This window comes from Pseudorasbora parva, chromosome 11 (assembly GCF_024679245.1).
Source record: "Pseudorasbora parva isolate DD20220531a chromosome 11, ASM2467924v1, whole genome shotgun sequence".
Lineage (NCBI taxonomy): Eukaryota > Metazoa > Chordata > Actinopteri > Cypriniformes > Gobionidae > Pseudorasbora > Pseudorasbora parva.
Genome location: NC_090182.1, coordinates 45591143 through 45608610, shown reverse-complemented (window position 1 = coordinate 45608610; position 17468 = coordinate 45591143). Strand labels below are relative to the sequence as shown.

The 17468-nt window shown below is 37.8% G+C and overlaps 2 protein-coding genes across 4 annotated transcripts in view; one reads left to right on the top strand and one right to left on the bottom strand.

Annotated features, from left to right (window-relative positions):
- Positions 1–17468, top strand: part of pigg (phosphatidylinositol glycan anchor biosynthesis class G (EMM blood group)) — a 211448-nt gene that overhangs the window by 47130 nt on the left and 146850 nt on the right. The gene's annotated exons all lie outside the window — the stretch shown is intronic.
- The window catches only part of gnpda2 (glucosamine-6-phosphate deaminase 2), a 469370-nt gene that overhangs the window by 396299 nt on the left and 55603 nt on the right, over positions 1–17468 (bottom strand). The window lies entirely within an intron of this gene.

The window sequence follows — 17468 nt, the reverse complement described above, 5'->3', positions numbered from 1 at the left end:
TAAATTAGTTTTTTATGTTAATTTGTGGTGTTGTAATGTGTGTTTTTTATTTTAATTTTTTATTTATAGGTTTAGTTTTCCAGTTAAAAAGTGAAGTGCTTAATTTATATTTTTTATTATACTTTAAGATTTTCACATAAAATGTATTTACTTAATTTCAGCTTTATTTCAATTAACAGAAAGGTTTTTAAAAGTTTTATTGAGTGAAGTATAACACGGTGGAAGCTTGTTTCCGCATCAGAATAAAAATTGCAATTGCGAGAGAAAAAAACATGATTGTAAGGGGGAAAGTCAGAATTGTGAGATGCGTGGTCGCAATTACCTTTTTTATGGTGGAATCAAGTTCCCATATCCACCTTTTTCCGGGGGGCGCTACTGTAAAAAAGAACGTGGGTACAACTTCCGGTGAGGCAGCGGAAGTAGTATGCCAATGTTATTTTGTGTGCTAGTTAGTGACGAGGCTACGTTTTTGTGTAATAATTCGGATAATTGTTTTAATATGTAAAGTCGCAAACCTTTAAGAGAGATGTCGTTGCTAAGCTCAGGGACAACATGTGCTGTTTGCGGGTGTACAAATAACCGGACTAAACTAATTCAGTGGCGTAAACGTGAGTGTTTTGAACATAAGCCAAAAACTAAGTCAGAGTGTTCCTGCCAACGATGGTACAGTTTCCATCGTCTCCCAATAGACGACGAACCAAAAAGAATATGGTTGAACTTAAACTTAAAAAACCACCCAAACATATGTTTGTGTGTTCGTTTCACTTCGTTGACAAGAAGGATAACCCGTACCCAACGCTTTTTGTGGGTTACGAGAAGCCACCGGAGAAGAGACGCCGACCCAGGGCTCGACATGCTAATTTTATTTAATTAAATGTTCTGGATACCACTGCTAACTGAAAGTGCAAGTTAAAAATGTTTTGATAATACTGTCTTTGTGTATTTATTTCTTCAGAATATCCGTGGACTGATTGTATAGTGTAAACCAGGGCTATTCACATCTTAGGCTTTCATTGTGTTGTTGGCAAGGCTTCAAATTTTAAATGTGTACTTTTTTTTTACCAGATTGTGCCACAAGGGTTAAAAGTGAAAGTTACTGTGAAGCAACATATGCAGAACATGAATGAATGACACACACTAAACATTTCAATTTAGTACATTTATTAGTTAATTAATAATATCGCTATACAATAAACAAACACAGTGCACTTAATTGTCCTTACTTTACTGACCTTCCAAAAAAGTGCTGCTGCATGACTACAAGAGCGTCCTGGCCCTGCAATACATGAACAACCCGCTGTCTGTAAAGCCCCTTTCACACTGCACGTCAGACCAGATTACCGAATTCGACCCGGGTCGGGGACCTAGTAATATTGCGGTATTGGACCCGGGACGAGCGCTGTGTGAACAAAAGCCATAACTAATGCCGCAACGTGTACGTAGTTATCGTGCGACTCCTAGAGCTTGTTTTTTCAATAACACAACCCTGCAGTGCCAGAAGAGCTCGTCGGTGTTTTAAACGCAGAGAGTGTTCGTATACAAAAGAAACTAAAATTAAACAAGCAGAAATGAGCGCAAACCGGACACAAGTCGAGCCCACGGAGCTCCTTACTATCCGCGCTGAAGCGGAGATCGCTCGCCGTTATACGTCACATCAGGATGTCACGTGTCAACTCGATCCGGGACCGTTATGGGTTGTGTGTGAAAGCGCACATATGACGGTATTTTTCTCTGGCAGTGTGAATGGACCAAATCTAGCGGCCCGGGAACAAATGCCGGGTCGCATTATCCGTGTATCCGGAATCGCAGTGTGAAAGGGGCTCATGTTACTTCACCTGTCACCGATGCTAGCACCCAGGCCTTATGATGGGATACGTGAAGGCTCTGGCTCGGCTCAACGTCCGCTTTTAGATAAACTAGGTTGTTTCCAACATCCTTAAATAACACCCGACCGACTTTATCACTATGCAGATACTGATACGCCTCTGAGCTTTTCAAATTGCTCATTGCCTTACCATCACAGGTTACTGACTCAAGAAAATAGCTAAAAATACTAACGTTACCGTACGTGATACGAGGCAACTTTTTTACATCATCTTCCCAACCAACTACAGCGGAGGGTAAAGGTACTGTTGTTTCACCATTTTTAAGTTCGTTGAGGTTGTGTTCCCACATAGTTAGCACGTTTGGATAGCTTGAATGACTGTCAGTTGTTAAATGTCAATGTCGTCCCGCTTGTTTATTTCGAACCGGAAGACGCGCCCACTTTTGACGCAAGGGTTCATGGGGCGTAGGAAACTTGTGGATAACCCTGACCTAAAGCACACAAAACAGTTCAGTGAGTAAAGACTCATTTGTTCAGTGAGTGAGTCATATTGTCAGTTCATTTAGTAATTGATTCGTCAGACTGAATCACACCCATAACTCATGTCTCTTTTCATTGTTTGAAAGGTTATTTTGGACCCTGCGGGGCTGGGACACATTGTGTTCTCTTACTCATACTTTTCTTTCTGTCTTTCCTCTATCTCTCATTACCTGTGTGAACACAATGTGCAGGTCTTCCTCCCCTGAGATCAGTGGGTCAGTTCTTCTCCTCTGCTCTTATAACCAGCACGTTTTCTTTCGATCTGCTCCACATAAGTGGCTGGTCATTTTTCATCCATGTTGAAGCAGAGGAACATGCCGTCAGGAGCAGTGCCCTCCAAAGGCCTTGACACGGTTAATCGTTAAAAGATTGCCATCTCTATTCAAACGCCCACGCAATCTCATTCCTAAATGACAGCGATTCGCCTGTATCTATTAAACCTTTGACAAATAGCCTGTGATCACAGCGAACGCTCAAATCTGTGTTGGTGCTGCCGCTTTTCCTGAGAGAACAGTTGTCATGAAACCGCTTCACAAACACTTTCAACCACACAGTGTCGTTATTTCTGTCTTACAATTATTGAGATTATCACTGAAGTACTGAGATCAAAATATATAGTTCAGATATAAACACTGATGTCTACGGTAGCGATGGAAATAGAGCAAATCATCTTTTGAAAATAAATTAATGCTTCAAATAAAGATTGTGTCAATGACATTGTTACACCAGTAGGTGGCGACAAGTGACCATTAATAATGTGTCTTCATGAGTGAGTCATTGAATCATTCACTCAACAGATTCGTTCAAAAATACAGATTCATCCAGTAATGAAACAAGTGAAGTCTTTATGAGTGAGTCATTGAATCATTCACTCAACAGATTCGTTCAAAAACACAGATTCATCCAGTAATGAAACAAGTGAAGTCTTTATGAGTGAGTCATTGAATCATTCACTCAACAGATTCGTTCAAAAATGCAGATTCATCCAGTAATAAAACAAGTGAAGTCTTTATGAGTGAGTCATTGAATCATTCACTCAACAGATTCATTTAAAAATGCAGATTCATCCAGTAATAAAACAAGTGAAGTCTTTATGAGTGAGTCATTGAATCATTCACTCAACAGATTCGTTCAAAAACGCAGATTCATCCAGTAATGAAACAAGTGAAGTCTTTATGAGTGAGTCACTGAATCATTCACTCAACAGATTCGTTCAAAAACGCAGATTCATCCAGTAATAAAACAAGTGAAGTCTTTATGAGTGAGTCATTGAATCATTCACTCAACAGATTCATTTAAAAATGCAGATTCATCCAGTAATAAAACAAGTGAAGTCTTTATGAGTGAGTCATTGAATCATTCACTCAACAGATTCGTTCAAAAACGCAGATTCATCCAGTAATGAAACAAGTGAAGTCTTTATGAGTGAGTCATTGAATCATTCACTCAACAGATTCGTTCAAAAACGCAGATTCATCCAGTAATGAAACAAGTGAAGTCTTTATGAGTGAGTCATTGAATCATTCACTCAACAGATTCATTTAAAAATGCAGATTCATCCAGTAATAAAACAAGTGAAGTCTTTATGAGTGAGTCATTGAATCATTCACTCAACAGATTCGTTCAAAAACGCAGATTCATCCAGTAATGAAACAAGTGAAGTCTTTATGAGTGAGTCATTGAATCATTCACTCAACAGATTCGTTCAAAAACGCAGATTCATCCAGTAATGAAACAAGTGAAGTCTTTGAGTGAGTCATTGAATCATTCACTCAACAGATTCGTTCAAAAACGCAGATTCATCCAGTAATAAAACAAGTGAAGTCTTTATGAGTGAGTCATTGAATCATTCACTCAACAGATTCATTTAAAAATGCAGATTCATCCAGTAATAAAACAAGTGAAGTCTTTATGAGTGAGTCATTGAATCATTCACTCAACAGATTCGTTCAAAAACGCAGATTCATCCAGTAATGAAACAAGTGAAGTCTTTATGAGTGAGTCATTGAATCATTCACTCAACAGATTCGTTCAAAAACGCAGATTCATCCAGTAATGAAACAAGTGAAGTCTTTGAGTGAGTCATTGAATCATTCACTCAACAGATTCGTTCAAAAACGCAGATTCATCCAGTAATAAAACAAGTGAAGTCTTTATGAGTGAGTCATTGAATCATTCACTCAACAGATTCATTTAAAAATGCAGATTCATCCAGTAATAAAACAAGTGAAGTCTTTATGAGTGAGTCATTGAATCATTCACTCAACAGATTCGTTCAAAAACGCAGATTCATCCAGTAATGAAACAAGTGAAGTCTTTATGAGTGAGTCATTAAATCATTTACTCAATAACAAAAAACTACGATAATAGAAATTAGCGTATTGATTCATGATTCGGATCGCCAATGTCACGTGATCTCAGCAGTTTGACACGCGATCCAAATCATGAATCAATATGCTGATTCATAACCGTTTGAATCTTTATTTGAGGATTGAACACAAACGCGTAAGAGAAGACAATGCTGAATAAAGTCGTAGTTTTTGTTATTTTTGGACCCAAATGTATTTCCGATGCTTCAAGAGACTCTAATTAACCCACTGATGTCTCATATGGACTACTGTGATGATGTTTTTATTCCCTTTCTGGACATTTCTTTAAATGCCTGTGTTGTTGGCTATCGGCGCGTAAGCACAGCAAGTAAACAATATGATCACATAAAGTTAATTCATCTCTGGAGCATGCGATGTATGCCGTGTGTGTGTGTTTAAATACATGTGTTTAGCTGGCCACTGTAGGTGTCTGTTTGTTTATTGTAAAATCACTCCAACTATTTTTTTCCTCACGGTAAAGGATGTCAGAGCTTTCAGACGCTCTCTCAGCCCAATAGCTGCGCGCGCTCGTTATTCTTTAGCTCCGCCCACACAACACGCCTCCATCCACTCGTTTGCTTACGGAAAGACTCAGTACAGCATATCTTTCTTTTATAAATATGATGAAACTTACATTTTTTGAGATGTGAAGGAGGCAATACTACTCTATAAGTACTTAAGATTGAATGAGATCGACTGTTTATATCTCTAGTTTTTAGTGTATAAGACATGGTTCATGCAAACACAGTTTTTTTCACTGTTTCAGCTCTACTGCTGCCTCCATAACCCCTTATACTGTTGTCATTTTTTTTTTTAAAGAAGGGCAAAGCAAAGGATCATAGTAAAATGACCCATCAGCATAAGTGCGGTGCTCCAGCTCTAGTTAAAGCAGTGAGTTTGACAGTCTTGAGATGAACTCGTGGTCTTTCAGCAGGAGCAGATGGTGTTGATCCAGGTCATAACTGCCTCTCTGAATCGACCACATGAGGACTGTAGAGTCTCAGTAATGACTTCTCCTGCAGTCACTGTACAGTGAATATGGACCCAAACCTGTGAGGTTCACCGAAGCCGCAACTCTCGAACCAATCACTCTAACTTCTGCTGATCAGTTTATCAAATGATTCAATCTCAAAAGATTTTTCACATATTTATTGGTTTTCTTTTTCATGTATTTTTGTGTCTTTAGTGTATTTTCATATTAATAGGAGATAGGAGAATAATAGGAGAATGTTCCTTACCGCATGCTTTACATGTCATCCATCACCGTCTAAACAGTCTTTTTCTTTTTGCTCTTCTGATGCTTTTCAGCTTTCTCTTTCTGCAAGAGGTGTATGGTGGAGAGCGATATGACCCAGCACCCAAAATACTATCAAAACACTGCAACGCAGCCTCCACTCTGCAAAAGATAATAAAAAGGCGCACAGGAAACAAAAACCTTGATAAAAAATTATATACGATCACGCTAAATCACAGAGATGCCGATTGGCATGGGACTAGTATTATCATAGGGATGCTCCGAAATCAAAATTCTTACCCGAAACCGAAAAAGAGGAAACCAAGGCCGAAAGCCGAAAGACAGAAAGAAATGATGCCAAATATTAATACCATTTCATTTATGGCTATGACTGTAACTTTACTAAAAATCAAGGCATTGCAATTGCATTAATCAATATTAAAGTTTTAAATAATAAATCGATTACAAATGATGCAAATATTTATTTAGCACTTTGCAACAATGCACAGCATAAAATAAAATTAAAACTAAAATGTTTAACTTGACCTCACTAATAATAAAGGCCTGCAGAAAGGTTGAATAAATTGAATAAAGTAATCAAATGTAAAATAACTGCATTTTTAACTGTTTAAATTAAATTTGAATCCTTATTAAACTTACAAAAGCTATTCAATCAAGAGCAGTGAGTGATTCCTTATCTTTTGTTTGACATTAAACAGAGAGCAGTAAAGGCTACTGCCCCTTTAAGAGCTAACGCAGGGATATGCTCGTCTTCCTCGACCGTATAAAGTCCTCTAAAGGCATATTCAGACTGTCTGCTTGGATACTCATCAAGATGGACATGTTGACATACTTCTTGTGTGAGTTTGTCCGTTCAAGTGCAAGACTTGAAAGAAAACTGCGCTGTGAGACAAGTGAGTGCTTTCAGATGATGCACAGAGACAGATCTTCTCATTCGCGTCTTCTGGCTCTAATGTTACACTCGGGTGATGACGGTGAAAACGACTGCTCATATTCAGACATACGGCAGCACTCGCAACCATTGAACAAAGTTTACAAAGAGAGACTGTTTTGCCCTTTTTTCTTTTATTATCGCTGTTGTTGTAGGGTATCACTGAGGAGCCAGCATGTGTATCCATCGACAGAAACCGAAACAAAGCATTATTTTCAAGTTACAACTAATATTATAGATGCGACATCAGATGTGAGATGAACCACATGCGTCCACACCGCAGACATGTTGCTTGTTTAGACGAGCAGGTTGCGGTTTCTGTTTGCGTCATCACATTTTGGCGGTATTGTTTCGGTGATGAAAGTCTTTCGGCCGAAAGTTTTCGGTGGCCGAGTATTCGGTGCATCCCTAATTAACACAGGACCTCGGTGTTTAGCGAAATACGGTAGGTCATTTGCGGGGGAATTTTTACTCCACAAATTACAGACATGGCCGATTCGCACGAGATTAAGATCACAGACAACCTCTGTGATTATTACAAATCACCAGAGGGCCCCAAATAATACTAGTCCCGTGTGAAACAGGCTTTTTAGTATAATTTTACTTTTCATCTGACGTCATAATTTTGACTTTTTGTGTCAGTATTGATTGTTCTGTTCTGCTCTCCAGGGGCCGTTCTGTGTCTTTCTTTTCACCTTGTTCTCCTGAAAGGGAGTGAGGATTATATCCCGCTCTTCCCACTCAAACTGACGCATGTCGTATAAATTACAACACTTTGGAGAATCTGAATATAATAGTACGCTTTAATTTCCAAGATGATAGACTGACTGTAAATTTGGCCATGGATTTTGTGGGTTCAAACACTGATTAAAACCGTCTGTGTAATGACATGCAAATCTCTCATCCGCCTGGTTTGGGCACAGAGTATCCGGAGAGGAAGTGGTCATGTTTACTGTGTGAGGATTGTATAATTCATACCTGAGCAAGCTCGTCTTCCTGGCATGAATCCTGAGACCTTGGACTCTTTGCTGTGCTTAAATTGAGATTGAATATTAATGCACGGCTTTGAAAGTCAGTTTTTGAAGTGAGCGAGCGCTCGCCATGACCTGTGCTCCTCGTCTGCACATGCACAGTAAAGTACTTTCCACCAGTGGCGTAAAAAAAAATATATATATATATTTTAAAAGTGACAGTGATAGTCTCACAGAGTGCAATCTTGTGGAATGTATACGCCAAAATGAGCTTTGGCATGCCTATGATACAGAGTTTTTCACGTGCATATGATACACACTTTATGGCGTATTAAGGGGGGGGGGAGCATTGCTAATAATGTTATATCAGATGTAAAATATGAACAATAACAATTGCAGACAAATGTGTATTAAGATTTCCAGAAATCAATTAAAACGTTCATTTATTGATATAGATCTTGTTTCATTATGCAGCTAAACACAATATAGCATTAGTGCCAATATTTTTCACGTGAATAAAGGCATAGATTTGCAAACTTTGCTTTGTAAACAAAATTTAAACTAGATTTTGTTTGTATTAGTTAGGTTCATCTGATGTTTCAAAAAGTGGCGGAGACATGTCCCACCCGTCCCACCCGCAAATTACACCTATGCTCTTCACAGTCAGTCTAACACCTGCGCCCCAGAGCATCATGGGTAAAGATCCTGACTCAGAGACAGGATTTGACAGGAAGTGAAGCCTTCATCAGTATGGAGGACCAAATTACTCAAAATGAAATAAATAAACAAATAATGAATTCAATAAAACAACAATTAAATGTACCAATTTATGCTGAAATAATTAAACAAATAATTTAATTAGATATTAATTAAATAATTAAATAAATAAATGTATCTATTTATTTTGTGAAATTACATGAAAACACAACATTTATTAATTATGTTTAATATAATTCACAATTACTTCTTACACACACACTATTGTTATGTTTACTAATATTTATTTTCATTATTAAAAGTGCTTTTTCAAAAAGCTGTTTTTCATAATAATAAAATGCTGCATTCACGATCTTGACACCTATTTGACGAATCCAAAGCACGATTTTCCTAAAGATTTTTAATAATAGAGGACATTTCACAAATGCCAATCAACATGCAGTGGGCGGAGCTTATTCACAGATTGAGGTTCGTTCTTACGTGGACCACAAAAGCACAGAATTATTTCGTATTATTTCAATACTATTAGAGCAGGGCTGTCAAACTCAGTTCCTGGAGAGCTACAGCCCTGCAGAGTTTTGCTTGAACCCTAATTAAACACACCTGATTTATCTAATCAAGTCCTTTAGCCTTTTTTGAAAACTAGAGGTATGTGTGTTGGAACAGATTTGGAGCGAAACTCTGCAGGGCTGTGGCCCTCCAGAAACTGAGTTTGACACCCCTGTATTAGAGTATTCATTAACATTTACAATTGGCTTTTATTTTTATATTTTCATTTATAATTTTGTTCATGTTTTTAGTAATCCTGTTATGTGCTTTTGACAGAAATGAGAGGGTGAGGAGGATTTTTCAGCCAGGACTTTTTACTGCGCCGAGTCGAAGTACTCTCTGAAGTGCTATTCCGCCATACATTATAGTTTTCCTTTTTAACCCGCTTAGAAAAGCGTCACGTTTTATTATATGTCACCATACTTGATCGTTCAACTATTGGTGTAACTGTTTTTAAATAGAGAAACCGTGGAGGTGTTTGGTGGCTTCTAACTTGATCTCTGTTTGGTACCATAGTGAATGAACTGGGCTTAGTGGGCTAAGCTAAATGCTATCAGATCGTCACCGCGCGTCAGAGAGATTAAAGGCGTTTTCACACCTGAAAGTCTGCACCAAGGTCCGAACCAAAGTGTGTTTTGATACATTGTATGCATTTGGTTAGTTTTGGTTTGCTTTCACATTGCAGTTATATCAGCGCACTAAAGGACTTAACACTCGCTCTGGCGTCCTGTCGTCTTCATCTATGCGGGCTGCATCTTAACATTGATTGGTTTGTTAGCGGACGTGCGTCTGACGTCAGTGTGTTGTCAATTCAGCGTAACTTTGACAAGAATGAATTAACAGACGCATATCGTTGCCAATGCTGTTAATATTATGGCATTACTATCTGCAGCACCAACTATACTCGAGGCAAATTCACCAAATGAATGTCCTCGCTGTGCAAACATTTTATCGGCGCTGACAGGAAAGGAGGAGAAGGCTACTTTTTTAGCCAAACAATGTATTTTGTTTTATAATATGTTATTTTTAAATTTCATCTAGGCTATATTGATTATGAAACGTGCAAAGATGTGCAGTATATGTCAAAGACATCGGGTCAGAAATGATTTTGACCACTTTCTTTTGTAGAAAGCTCTGTATGAATTTTGTATCTTAATTTTAATAAATGTTTCATCATTTGCCTGAATTTAATAAATAAGCTTTAATAAATAATATAGCAGACAAACCGTGAGGGAGCGATCATTTGCGTTGCACATGAACTGGAGCGGTCTCATAAATAAACCGAAATATACATGTAATATACATAAATATACATATATATAGCTCGAAAATAAATCAGTCAAGCAAAGCACGCACGGTGTTCACACAAGCTGACCACAAAAGTGGTTCTGTTTAAAATGCTCCGGGTCAATCACTGCATGTGCTGTGAGTTTAATCTGTTTTTTAACTAATCCTACACCAGAACTTCCTGTAAATGGTCTGAAAGTCTGAACTATACAGAAAATGCTTTCACACAAGAAACGAATCGAACCTTTCTTCAGTTTGGTCCGGACCGAGACTACCTCTTTTCGTCGGACCGTGGTCCGAGGGAGGTTTCACACATGTAATTTTGGTTCGTACCAAACTGAAAAGTCCAAAAATCCGGACCAAACAAGGTAGGTGTGAAAGCACCCTAAGAGCACGCACTGAGACAAGAGAGGGATGTGTCAACTCATCTTAGTTAAGAGAATAACATAAGTTTAAATGAAAAAGTGGTGACGTATCCCTTTAACAATAATAACTATGAGGTTTGAGTAAATCGTTATTACTACAGATTGATCAGTTCTCAAAAGTTTGCCATTTGAATATGCACATATGTGAATCATACTCAGAGAGGAAACATTCAAATTATAATTCATAACTCCGGTTATGTGCGGTCCGTGAGTAAACAATGGCTCACTCTGTGTTAAAGCGCCTCCTCCTTTCCTTCTTTCCTTCCTTTACCTTTCTCCATTCTCACACTTCACTCATTTTCTCTGCAGCTCGCTGCTTTCCTCAAACTGATCACTCTATCCTGGAGTCAGGAGTCTCTTATTAATAGTCCGTTCCTACATTAACAAATCACTCACACACGTCTCTGTTTCACCGAGTGAAGTCTGAAACTCCCGGCGGCGGAGGCTGGATGTTGAATTATTTTACAAAGCTCCTTTTGGTACGAGGCCGCCTTTCTTTATTAGTTTTGTTCTGCTTTAAGCTTCTTAGTGTTAAATCATGAGGGGAGATGCTCTATTTTCAGTGTGTTAATGGTGACACGAGGGATAACAGTAAATCACCTTATAAAGGAGGGAAAGAAAACACTTGATATTCTTATGTGGAGTTCTGTATTTTCCTGGCGCTGTTTTTTATCTTTATCCTGTGATATGAACACTGTGTCCCGTGTCCATCTCCATTACAGCAGCTCAGTGTGTGATGATGAACGCAGTTTATTTCAGGCTCGCCACAGGAGCCCAGAGCCCTAAAATGCCACAAATAGGACCCTTTATGGACGGCTGTACTCATGCCATTATAATGAGATGAAATTCTACTTAGATTTGGACAGAAATAACAAAAAAGTTTTCTTTTAGGACAGAACTCCATTATTAAATCTGCTGTAGTGTCTCTTTCAGGTTCTTTTTAGTGTGTAGTGTTGCGTTTTAAGCACAAACAACATCTGCAAAGTTACGACGCTCAGAGTTCAAAGCAAAGGGAGATATTTACTTTTACAGAAATCACTTTTTAAGGAACAAACGGCTGGGAGGGACTACAAGGAGTTAGTGACATCACTACCCCTAAAATTTACATAAACCCGCCCCCGGGGACACAACAAAGGCCATGTTGAGAAGAGGAAGAGTTGCTGTAGTCGAGCACATTTGGGAGTCGCTCAAGCTGTCGTCCTAAACTATCCCCGTGCAATCGCACGTCATAAAGCGATGACAACATAAGTTATAACCGTAATTAAACTAAACTATCCCTGTTCAATCGCACGTCATAAAGCGATGACAACATAAGTTATAACCGTAATTAAACTAAACTATCCCTGTTCAATCGCACGTCATAAAGCGATGACAACATAAGTTATAACCGTAATTAAACTAAACTATCCCTGTTCAATCGCACGTCATAAAGCGATGACAACATGTTATAACCGTAATTAATCTAAACTATCCCTGTTCAATCGCACGTCATAAAGCGACGACAACATAAGTTATAACCGTAATTAATCTAAACTATTCCTGTTCAATCGCACGTCATAAAGCGATGACAACATAAGTTATAACCGTAATTAAACTAAACTATCCCTGTTCAATCGCACGTCATAAAGCGATGACAACATAAGTTATAACCGTAATTAAACTAAACTATCCCTGTTCAATCGCACGTCATAAAGCGATGACAACATAAGTTATAACCGTAATTAAACTAAACTATCCCTGTTCAATCGCACGTCATAAAGCGATGACTACATAAGTTATAACCGTAATTAAACTAAACTATCCCTGTTCAATCGCACGTCATAAAGCGATGACTACATAAGTTATAACCGTAATTAAACTAAACTATCCATGTTCAATCGGGCGTCATAAAGCGATGACAGCATAAGTTATAACCGTAATTAAACTAAACTATCCCTGTTCAATCGCACGTCATAAAGCGATGACAACATAAGTTATAACCGTAATTAAACTAAACTATCCATGTTCAATCGGGCGTCATAAAGCGATGACAGCATAAGTTATAACCGTAATTAAACTAAACTATCCCTGTTCAATCGCACGTCATAAAGCGATGACTACATAAGTTATAACCGTAATTAATCTAAACTATCCCTGTTCAATCGCACGTCATAAAGCGATGACAACATAAGTTATAACCGTAATTAAACTAAACTATCCCTGTTCAATCGCACGTCATAAAGCGATGACAACATAAGTTATAACCGTAATTAAACTAAACTATCCCTGTTCAATCGGGCGTCATAAAGCGATGACAACATGTTATAACCGTAATTAAACTAAACTATCCCTGTTCAATCGCACGTTATAAAGCGATGACAACATAAGTTATAACCGTAATTAAACTAAACTATCCCTGTGCTCTTCATCAGCAGATATTCTCTGATCTCACAACAGTTCCCACACCAGCGGTTTAGAGATTATCATGACAGAATATGCTAATCAATGTCTGAAGATTGTTAACTCATAAACTCATCCTCTATCCCTTCAGAAACGTCCTGTCTCATTCTACACGTCGTCTCTTCTTCTTGAGTCTCCATCATTGGCCGACTCCGGTTTAATCATAAAAAGGCTGAACAATTTCTGATATTTTCAGTGCGTGTGTGTGTCTGCGTGAGGTAATCAGAGCTGCTAACATGAGCTCTTCAAGCTCCGCCCTCTTCCTGAAAGGGGGTGGGATCAGCAGCTCATTTGCATTTAAAGGGACACACACAAAAACAGTGCCTTTTTGCTCGCCCTCAAAAAGTGACAATTTTAACATCCTATAAAAAGGATCTGTGGGGTATATTGAGCTGAAACTTCACACACACTCTGGAGACATCACAGACTTATTTGACATCTTGTTAAAAGAGGCATAATAGGACCCCTTTAAGTTAAAACTGTTTAAAACAGACTAAGATGGTTTTCTGGTTTTACTGGCTACCTAGCTGGTTAGTCAAGTCTATGGGGTCTCTGGGGTTTTACTGAATATTTTTGATGTGTTTTTCCGCACAAATATTCTCCATAAAATACATCCTGTGGTGAAAATCAAGTGTTTAATGTTGTTCATATGTCTCTGTATGTTTTTCAAATATGCTTTAAGCCAAACCATGTGGAGAATCACAAGTCAACACCATTGCTGAGTATTTTCTCTTTAAAACGGCAGAGGACCAAAGACAGTCTCAAAGTTTTCTTTCCGTCACAAACACGTGACCAATCCTGTCAACCAATTCTCCACTGAGTTTTACTGATGTTAGATGCTGATTATCAGATGTTGAACGGGAACATGGCTTGTGTAACATTAGCAACACATTATTCACTGTGTGACAGCGTAGTCAAGCCAAAGGTTAATCATATTAATTACTGTTATGTGCCCGACCTTTTGTCGAGAGTGATATATAAAACTCCTTATCATTCTGATGCATGGACTTGTTAGACGAGCCTGTATAATCCCCTCTTCCAACCTCTTCTGAATCTGTTTCTGGCTGAAATAAACCAGTATTTCCAAACGCTGCCATCGTGCAGTAAAGTTGAGTGAGTGGATCTGTGAGTGAGTGGAGGCGGGGCTAATTTGCATATTCATAGTTCTGCATATATGAATGAAGCAAGGGTGTCGAGTTACAGTCCAGCAATTATAAGCCATGTATAAATTATTTTCACAGGAAAAATTTTAAATATGTCATTTTGATTAACTAAGATACGTTTTAAGGGATACAATTATTGACTGCTGGTGGACTTCAAATTAAGATGCAAAATGAAAAACTGCTTCATTTAAAGGGAGCACAAAATAATATTTTTCGTGTTTTAAGAAACCTAATTTTAGTAAGATATTAAGTCTTGTTTTCTGAAAAAATATATATTATATTATATTATATTATATTATATTATATTATATTATATTATATTATATTATATTATATTATATTATATTATATTAATTATATTAATTATATTATATTATATTATATTGTTATAATATTGAAAAATAATATTATTAAAACAATATATATATATATATATATTTTTAAATTGTATTACATTTTTTATTTGATTTTTTTCTATTCTATTTTATTAAATTAAATTTAAATTTAATCTGTTCTATTTTATTCAGTTTTATTCATTTTATTTTATTCTATTCTGTTCTGTTTTTAATATCCTATTTTATATTATTTTATTCGATTGTATTCGATTTTTTTCTGTTATATTTAATTTAATTTATTCTGTTATATTTTATTTTATTTTATTCTATTTTATTTTATTCTATAAAATTGTATTCTGTTTGGTTTTATTCAATTTAATTTAATTTAATCTATTTAGTTCTATTCTGTTCTATTTTTACATTATATTCTATACTATTCTGTTCAATTTTATTCTATTTCATTATACACCCTAAAAACTGCTGGGTTAAAAACAACCCAAATTGGGTTGAAAATGGACAAACCCAAAAATTGGGTTGTTTTAACCCATTGAATGGGCCCATTCAAACGACCCAATTTCTGGGTTTGTCCATTTTCAACCCAATTTGGGTTGTTTTTAACCCAGCAGTTTTTAGAGTGTATTCTACTGGTATTTTATATTGTATTTTGTTATATAATGTTTTTATTGTATTAAGCGTTTTGCAGTGCTTTGCTCGTTTATATGTGCTTCTCTCCAGATGCCGTAATGTTTAATGAATGAACAGGGAAGTGTTTAACTTGATGCTGACAGTAATGTGTTGGTCAATCACAGCATATTAAGATTTTCTCAGCTAATTTATGGTTTGCGTTTATGGTCCGCCGTGACTTTAATCACACCTGTCAGAGCACGCTATTATTTTACCTCACCGCTGGCGGATAATAGGCCGTGAGGCTGGGTTTTCAAATGGCTTTCTTCACGCGGCTTGTCATTAGCGTGCATTAGCTCGGGCGGGAGGGAAGGGTATCATTAGCATACGTTTAGTGGGCTCATGAATATTTAAACCGCTGCGAGCTGAGGACTTGTTGTTAGCGTAGCATCATTACTGTAGTGTTAGGGCTCAGACAGAGCATTTGAGCGACGGCCAGCTGTGAGTGTAGCGCTATGAGGCCCAGGAGTGAGTGAAGGACGGCTGTTCAGTGTGTGTGCATGTGCATGAGGGATTCAAGTGGCCCGATGCACTGAGAGACTCTTTGATGTGAAACAGAGCTGATCGTCCTGCGTCCCTGATGAGAGAGAGAGAGAGAGAGAGAGAGAGAGAGAGAGAGAGAGAGAGAGAGAGAGAGAGAGAGAGAGAGAGAGAGAGAGAGAGACAAACACACACACACACACACACCCCTGCGGCTCAGCGCTCAAACCTCAGTGATTTGCTCCAGTGGAGAGGACAGCAATCCAGCTCTCTCACTTCCTCTTGTACACACACACACACACACACACACACACACACACACACACACACACACACACACACACACACACACACACACACACACACACACACACACAGATTCTAAACAATAAGTGAAGTAATTAGCCTTAAGATTGAACATTAGTCTGTGGAGTCTGCTCTGTATTTCTGCTGCACCTGAGGCGTGATCAACGGGTATTATTCGAATAACTCTGTACGCAATTGGATAGTCCTTCAACCAATCAGACATAAGATCCATCGCTTCTCTATCGTCATCGTGTTAAACCTGCCAATAGTGCGCCAGGTGGATAAGCCGGTTTGTGATTGGCCCCGGTAAATGTGTAACAAAGGCGGGATAGAAATATGTACAGATTTCCAGACTGAGCTGCTGGGCGAAATCAAAGTCTATGAAGTAATCCATTTCTCTAATTTTCTTTAAATTTGGCAAAATAAAAGTATTATATTTTTACTGTGTATGTGTCTGTGCCTTCGTATAATTTGACTAGTGTTAACCCTGAAATCCACTGCCGCTTCAATATACCTGTATATATTTATATCCTAATTAACTTCATAATCAAAACTTTAATCAATATTGATAATATTATATTGATAATATTGATTGATTAAGTTAATTAGTAGGGATGCACGATATTATCGGCACGACATCGGAATCGGCCGATAAACGCTTAAAATATAAAAATCGGCATCGGCCGATATGAAAACATTATGCCGATATGCCTTGCCAATATGATAACGTGTTGATATGCGCCTGCAATAACTCACGTGTGCAAGGAGTGCTACAGCGATAAGACCATGTCAGCACTGCGGTCATTCTTCAAGTGAAAACAAGAAAATACATTGCATGTACAGTGATTTATATTGACTGTTTTTAAATGCTGCCTTGAATTTCTGAATGCACGAACAGAAGGACGTGACCGTCAGCAGCAGATTTGCCACGTTTTCACAACAAAACTAGCCCAAAACAAGCCCAATCGCGTCTCCCCACTCTCTAGCGCGTGCGGCAGCCTCCACAGCAGCAGAAGCTCCTCCAGGTCCTAGTGCCCTCCAGCTAGACTGCTATATATTTATACATGTAGTGGGGGCGCTGTTGTTACAGTAATACAATGAAAAGTAGAATACACAAATAAATTGAAGTTACTTCTTGTTCTGAATACACAAATCAGTAATGATGTCATAAATCACAAGCATGACACTTGTA